Source organism: Macaca nemestrina, chromosome 7 (assembly GCF_043159975.1).
Source record: "Macaca nemestrina isolate mMacNem1 chromosome 7, mMacNem.hap1, whole genome shotgun sequence".
NCBI classification, from domain to species: Eukaryota; Metazoa; Chordata; class Mammalia; order Primates; family Cercopithecidae; genus Macaca; species Macaca nemestrina.
Window position 1 is genome coordinate 132,825,054 of NC_092131.1, and position 7,644 is coordinate 132,832,697.

Sequence of the window (7,644 nt, forward strand, 5' to 3'; positions counted from 1 at the left end):
CTCTTCCTGACGCCTGAAGACCTGCTCACACCCACAGTCCCTCATAAGACTGGTGGCTGAGTTGGTCTAGAAAAATCCCAACCAGGAAGCATGGAATGCAGTGGGGCAAGAGTTTTATTCGGAAGGATGAGCTGTCTTCCATCTGGCCCAGTATCTTCTCTTTCCTTTCCTCAAAAATACTATGATGAAGCTAGGTTATCTAGGAATATACTGTGAAGACAATCAGCAACTCCAGGCAGGCCCTGCTTATAAGTCAAGCAAGACTTCGCCAATAACAATAATATCAATTATCAACAAAAATGTTTAAGCACTTACTCTGAGCTCTAAGAACTTTGCACGTATTGCTCAGTTTAATTCATAACACAGCCCTGTCTGGTGGGTGTTGGCATGATTCTATTGATTAGGAAAGTGAAACAGAGAGGTGAAGTAATGTGTCCAGTGGGCTCAGTACAAATTTTACAACTACATTGGGCTGACTGTGGAGACTGTGCAGTTAACCACCCACGGAACTAAACTCAGTCTCAACATACTGTGTAAAACTATATTGAAACAATCACATGCACAGGTTCCTAGCCCTAAGAGCCTGGGGAAAAAAGTGGGACTTGCAAGCTATTTTGTTTTAAAGTTAAGGGAAATTGTGTAATTACTTAGGTAATACTGCTTTGTGATTAAAATTCAAAGTGTTTATACTTTTTGTTTTGCCTGGAAAGAGATCAGCTCTGGCTGATAACCCTGGTCATCTGGTGCAGATTGGGATGTCCTAGTGGTGATTTTAGATGTCTCTGGTTAATTTCCAAAATCAGGGAAATGATTCGTTATCATCATGATTTTGTTTTAAAGCAGAGTGCTACAGGAAATTTCTCCCCGTATGTGGCTCATGGTGGGGGTACCCTAAAGGGATCCTTTGGTGCTAGCCATGTCAAGTCTTCTGAACCAGCAGGGGCTCACTGGAAGCCCCTTTGCTGTCACTCACATATTTTTCTACCTACAGGCTCAGCCAGTTCTCATTTGTTTGGAGCCAGTCCCAGGACAAGTTCTATAGAATCTCAGTGATCTTTTGGTAATCTCTGAAAATGGAGTGCTCCCATGCCTGGAGAGCAGCAATTTTGGAGGCTACTTTGACTATTTCGATAGTTTTCCTGGCAAAGTAAAGAGAGATACAAACGCATTCCATTAAATCAGTTCAGGAATAATATGTAGGAAATAGAAAATTCTTTTGAGGAAATAAGCCAAGCAGTATATATGAATTATACTTTAAAGTTATGGCCAGTCAAGGGAAAAAAGCAAGAATGAGAAGATGTGAGACAGAGCTGCTGGTACCCACTGTAATTGTAACTATCTGTATGTGTCTCTTTCTGTCCCACTGGACTGTGAGCTCCTAAAGGCAAGATCTGTGCCTCATTAATTTTGAATCCCAGGAAACTAGCATAGTGCTCACTATATTATGGGCATTCCATGTATGCTTGTGGAATGAATAAACCTGCCTCAATTCAACAAATACTTAGGAGAAACTATATGCCAGAACCTGATTGTATATAGAGAGACAAGTAAGATAATCCAGCATGGTAAATGAAGATACAGAAGTGTGTTGCGAGACAGCACTGGGAAGGGAGAATCGGGAAGACTTCCCAGTGAAAGTGACTGCTCTGTGGTGGGTTTTGGAGAATGAGTAGGAGTTTGCCAGGTGGAAACGGAAAAGGACATTCTGGGCAGCTGGAAGATGATATAGAAAGGCGTGAAATGAGAATGCATTCTGTGTTCCCGGAACTATAAGCAGTTCAGGTAATGACCTGGAGATGCACACGTTTGAAAGCAGAACTGGGTGGGGGAACAGGAGTCAGGTCATGACAAATTGGGCAGGAAGAGAGCTAAAGGCCTAGGATTACCTAGGAGCTGGGAAGCCAGTAAGCAATGCTAAGCAATGGAGCAACACATCAATACTCGCCAAAGTTCTGACAACTATCTAGTTCATATCCCAGTATCTGGACAAAATGCAAGTTTTTACAAGGGAAGTAATAAACATTATGAAAAAAAAAATTTTTTTTGAGATGGAGTCTCACTCTGTTGCCCAGGCTGGAGTGCAGTGGCATGATCTTGGCTTACTGCAACCTCTGCCTCCTGGGCTCAAGCAGTTTTCCTGCCTCGGCCTCCCTAGTAGCTGGGATTACAGGCATGCACCACCAGGCCCAGCCAAGTTTTGTATTTTTGGTGGAGGTGGGGTTTCACCATATTGGTTAGACTGGTCTCGAACTCCTGACCTCATGTGATCCACCTGCTTCAACCTCCCAAAGTGCTGGGATTACAGACGTGAGCCACCGTGCCTAGCCAGAAAATGTATTTTTGGAAGAGTCTTTTTTATAACAAAACTTTTGGAAGGAGAGATTTTTTTTTCTCTCAATGACACTTTTTTTATAATTACACAAATTATAAACATTAATTATCAGGCGAAGGCTTGTGGATTGCTTGAGCTCAGGAGTTCAAGACCAGCCTGGGCAACATGGCAAAAACCCATCTCCACCAAAAATACAAAAACATTAGCTGGGTGTGGTGGTTTGTACCTATAGTCCCAGCTACTCAGGAGGCTGAGATGGGAGGATTGCTTGAGGTAGAGGCTGCAGTGAGCTGAGATCACACCACTGCATTCCAGCCTGGGTGACAGAGTGAGACCCCATCTCGATTTTAAAAAATAATAATTATTATTATTTAAAAATTAGGGGAAAAAAGCTTAAAAGCACAAAAAAAGAGTAAAAATCAGTGCAATCCACTTACCCAGATTAAAATCACTGCTAAAATGGAATGTTTGTGTATTTCTGGTTGCATACAGAAGGTAGCCCAGCGTGGGATTCAGAGGGGGGTTGTGTCTGATGAGCTCACTTGCCCGAGCTAGTTTGCCTTGTTGAGGCAGGTTTGCCACTGAGGAGGAAGCTGGATTTGTGGGCTTCAGGTGGTTCCTGGGGAACAAGGGAGAGTGTGGGTCTCTTCTCCAGCTTTGCCCTGGAACTCTGATCTGAGGCCTGAAGAAAGAAGTGGGGCACTCTCCCTAATTTTGCACGGAATTTGATGTGGTTCTGGTATTATTTGGCTACTCAGGGGTCGTGAATTTTGGAGGCCGAGGAGAGAGCTCCTGCACTGGGAGGTGCTTTCCAAAGAGACACAAACTCTGGGGCAATGGAAGAAGAGATCCTCTCCAAAGTCTGTCAGAGTGACCGGATGCGAGTGGCCGGCTTGTGAGTGCCTGTGAGGTGCCTACCCAAGAAATAGCTGGGGAGTATTGGGAGTTGGCTGAGGGAGGTTGAGACCCTGCAGTCAGCCAAAGGGGTGCATCCATGCTAATATCCCTTCCTTCACACCCATGAGCTGGAGCCAGAAAAGTAAGAAGTGGTCTTTTGGGACTTCTGGTTGAGATGCATCAAGTTAACTCTTTGAGTTCACTCTTTGAGACCTCCCCATCTGTGCCACACACAAAGCGATGAGAGATAAAGTGTTTTTTTTTTTTTTTTATTCAGACGGAGTTTTGCTCTTGTTGCCCAGGCTGGAGTGCAGTGGTGTGGTCTCGGCTCACTGCAACCTCCACTTCTGGGGTTCAAATGACTCTCCTGCCTCATCCTCCCGAGTAGCTGGGATTACAGGCGCCTGCCACCACTCCCGGCTAATTTTTTGAATTTTTAGTAGAGATGGGGTTTCGTCATATTGGCCAGGCTGGTCTCTAACTCCTGACCTCAGGTGATCCACCCGCCTTGGCCTCCCAAAGTGCTGGGATTACAGGTGTGAGCCACTGCACCCGGTTTAAAAGACTGCCGGCTCTTGAAAAACAGATAAACATCTCTATTGACCAGAGATAAGGCAGAAATACGCAATGGAAAGTGAAACTGAAGCTACAGTCCTGCACAGCTCCACATCCAGAGGCAAGCAGAGGCTGCTGCAGGTGAAGCGATGTGAACCCCTCATCTGAGGGGGCAGCTTGTGACTGCAGTGAGCACCAAGAATGAAGTACTCAGACAATTCCAGCTGAGCAGGGTGGGGAGCAGCTCCTCTTAGGGAGTGCAGCTCCAAGATCTGTCCACCGAATATTTACTGAGAGAGCTTGTTTAAACTACAATTCAAACAAAAGGCATCCACCAGGCGGCTCTTTGAAGCTGGGCCATGAGACACATATGGCCTTGGAAAAACACATAGACCATAGTCTCAGGAGGCTGTTTTCAGTGCTCCTTATTACACATTCCTTTCCTTGTCTTGTTTTCAGGGTCAAGGAGTTTCAGTCTCATGCACAAACAACATGCACAGAGTGCCTCGGTATTTTTCCATGTCTCGACCTCAAATGCCTTGTACATAAGCTTGAATATACTGCCATGCACCCTCCACAGAGAGGACCCTGCCTATGGCAGATCACTGAAAAGAGCTAGGACTGGCCATTGTTGGGACGATTATTTATATCTTGTATTTAGGAGAGAAGAAGAAATTGACGTAGCCTGATAGTGAAGAAGTAGACTGGGCCAACTGCTCCTTGGTGATTGAACGCACAATAGCCTCAGAATTTCCATGGACAGGAGCCTTGAGACACCAATACAAGGCCAGAATTGAACTAGGGAGCCCAGGAAGTGGGGTGAAAGCTACCACAAAACTTTTAGATGAGGACTGAACACTAACATGCACATGCTTCCACACACATACACGCACATACCCACACACGCGCTGACACAATTACCATTCAGGGTGAACCAGTAAGCTGCCATTCCAAAAGATCTGAAAAAGAATATAAAGAATGCTAAGAAAGATAGCCAATCAAACCAGTAATAGGGAGAAGAACTCATACTTTAAGAAGTGAAAATCATAGACTTTAAGCATGTTTAGAATCCTCAAAAAAGAAAGGAAAGAAAAACAAGTATTAAAAAAAGAATAAGAACTTATAAGATAGGCAGCACTGAAGTGAAATAGCCAGTCACGAAAAGATATTGTACGATTCCACTTATATGAAGTACCTGGAGGAGTCAAATTTATAGAGACAGAAAGTAGCCAGAGGCTAAAGGGAGAGGGGAAATGGGGAGTTACGGTTTAATCATATAGAGTTTCAGTTTTGCAAGATGTAAAGAGTTCTGAAGATAGATGGTAGTGATGGTTGCACAATGTATTAATACCATGAAACCAGGAAGTATTAACTTTCTGAAGCCTTTTGACATAGCCAAATAGCTTTCCAAGAACTGTGAAACAGCCAAGTACACTGGCTCACGCCTGTAATCCCAGCACTTTGGGAGGCCGAGGCAGGCAGATCACTTGAGGTCAGAAGTTCAAAACCAGCCTGGCCAACAAGATGAAACCCCATCTCTACTAAAAATATAAAAACTTAGCCAATCGTGGTGGTGCATATCTGTAGTCCCAACTACTGGGGAGGCTGAGGCAGGAGAATCGCTTGAACCTGGGAGGTGGAGGTTGCAGTGAGCCGTGATCATTCCACTGCATGCACTCCAGCCTGGGCGACAGAGTGAGACTCTGTCTCCAAAAAAAAAAAAAAAAAAGAATTGTGAAACAATTTTCACTCCCCACCATGTTCTAAGAGAATGCCTGTTTTGCCAAACATCTGGTAATACTAGGAATTCTGTCTTAAAATAATAGTCCCATTAGGCACAAAATATTTTGCTGCTCTTATTTGCCTTTATCTGATTATTAAGTAAGTAAAATATCATTGGGGAAGGAAAAAAAAACCCATGAAATCCTCTTTTCTTCATTTCTTGGGTAAAGTGGAGCATATTTTACTGTAGAAAAGAGAGCCAACTTTTTAAAATCTCTAGCCATGCTCCCAATTTGTTGTGGGCTTTTTTTGAATAAAATGCTTTTTTTTTTTCCTACATTTTTCCCCAAACGCAAGGCATGTTTTGACTCTAGCCCTCCACTAGATTACTTGTTGATTCTTTTCTTTTTTTTTTTTTTTGAGACGGAGTCTCGCTCGGTCGCCCAGGCTGGAGTGCAGTGGCACGATCTCGGCTCAGTGCAAGCTCCGCCTCCCAGGTTCAAGCCATTCTCCTGCCTCAGCCTCTCAAGTAGCTGGGACTACAGGCGCCCGCCACCACACCTGGCTAATTTTTGTATTTTTAGTAGAGATGGGGTTTCACCATGTGAATGTAATTTTAGCTAACAAACAAAAGCTAAGTTTAAAAGATCACCTAATGAACTAAAATACATACTTCTGGCATTTAACTGGCTATCCATAAATGCTTTTATAGGAGAAATTTAAATCTATGAAGGAAATTTCCATTTGTAAAGGTCTTAGCTCTATTCTTTTGAGATATACATTTTCTACCTTGTTTAACCTGTTGAATTATCTTTGTAAAAGGCAAATTGTTGCACAGATAACAATTGCTTAGGGCAATAAAACAAGTAATTAAAAGATTAACAGTCTAAATGGAGAAAAAGCTAAAAGCTGACAAGTAAGAATTACTTATTAAAAACTGTAAGACCTGCTTCTGTTTGTGTCTGTATGACTATATGTCACTATGTGGCATGTGTATATGATAATATTTGATAAATAAAGCTAGGTTTTAAATGTTGGTAAAATAGAAATGACTCCAAAATTATCAGTTAAATATAATTCAGACATTTTTGCCTGGGTTTACTAGTCGGACAGGCTTATGCTGTCTTTGTTAAATGTTTCTAGGTCATAGTACTACTGTTTCTGTAATATTTTTGTTATTTGTTTGATTTGACTTTGAGCTTACATTTTGAGTTTTAAGCACCTGGATTCTGAATAGGTGATCATGGTGAGGTCTGTTATATATAAAGTTTTGGTGCCACAAAAGGAATAGCACTCAAATATAAAATTTTTAAAAAAATTCTCAACAAGGCAAGGTACTTCTATATAGAAGGGTGCACCCTTACAGATGGAACAGTGGTGAGTGCACACTCAGACAAGGGAGGGGAAGGGCTTCTTATCCCTGAAGCACATGACCCCAGCTGCTGTGTTGTTCCTCTATTGGCTAGGGTTAGACCACACAGGCTAAGCTAATTCTGATTGACTAATTTAAAGAGAATGATGGAGTGAGTGCTTTGGTGGGAGTCAGGGCAGAGCAGGTAGCAGGTAATCAGAATGAGTTGGGGGGAACAGGTGATTGGAATGAGTTAAGGTGGTGTAGGTGATTGGAATGAGTCAGGGTAGAGTAGGTGATCAAAAAGGATTGCTTTAGAGGAAGTTAAGTTTAAAAGTAGAAGGCAAAGAATTGAACATATTGACATATTAATTCTTTGAAAAGAAATTTAGAACTCATACCTAACAGGCCTGGGAACATGTTCTCAGTGCCTACACTGAAGCTATGAGGCAGAATCAAGCCTAATATGGCCCCTTCTTCTCTGACCCAGCTTTACCTCCTGGCTATTCTGGGAGGGGTCTGATCCTTCAGGCACCATCTTCACAGCAGTGTCTTCTGTCCTGAACTCTATATCTGGTATGTAAATTCAGGACTCAGGCCCTCCTCTTTATAGCCATCCTGGGTGCTATGTAGCTACTTGAGACCCAGGATGACTAAAAAAGACAAAGGGAGGGTACTTGTGTTATAGTTTCAAAATTACTTTCAAAAACTTAAAATATTGAAGTTATATTATGTTAGACAATAGATCATTATTAAGTATATGAGTCATTTTAAGAATATTAAAATA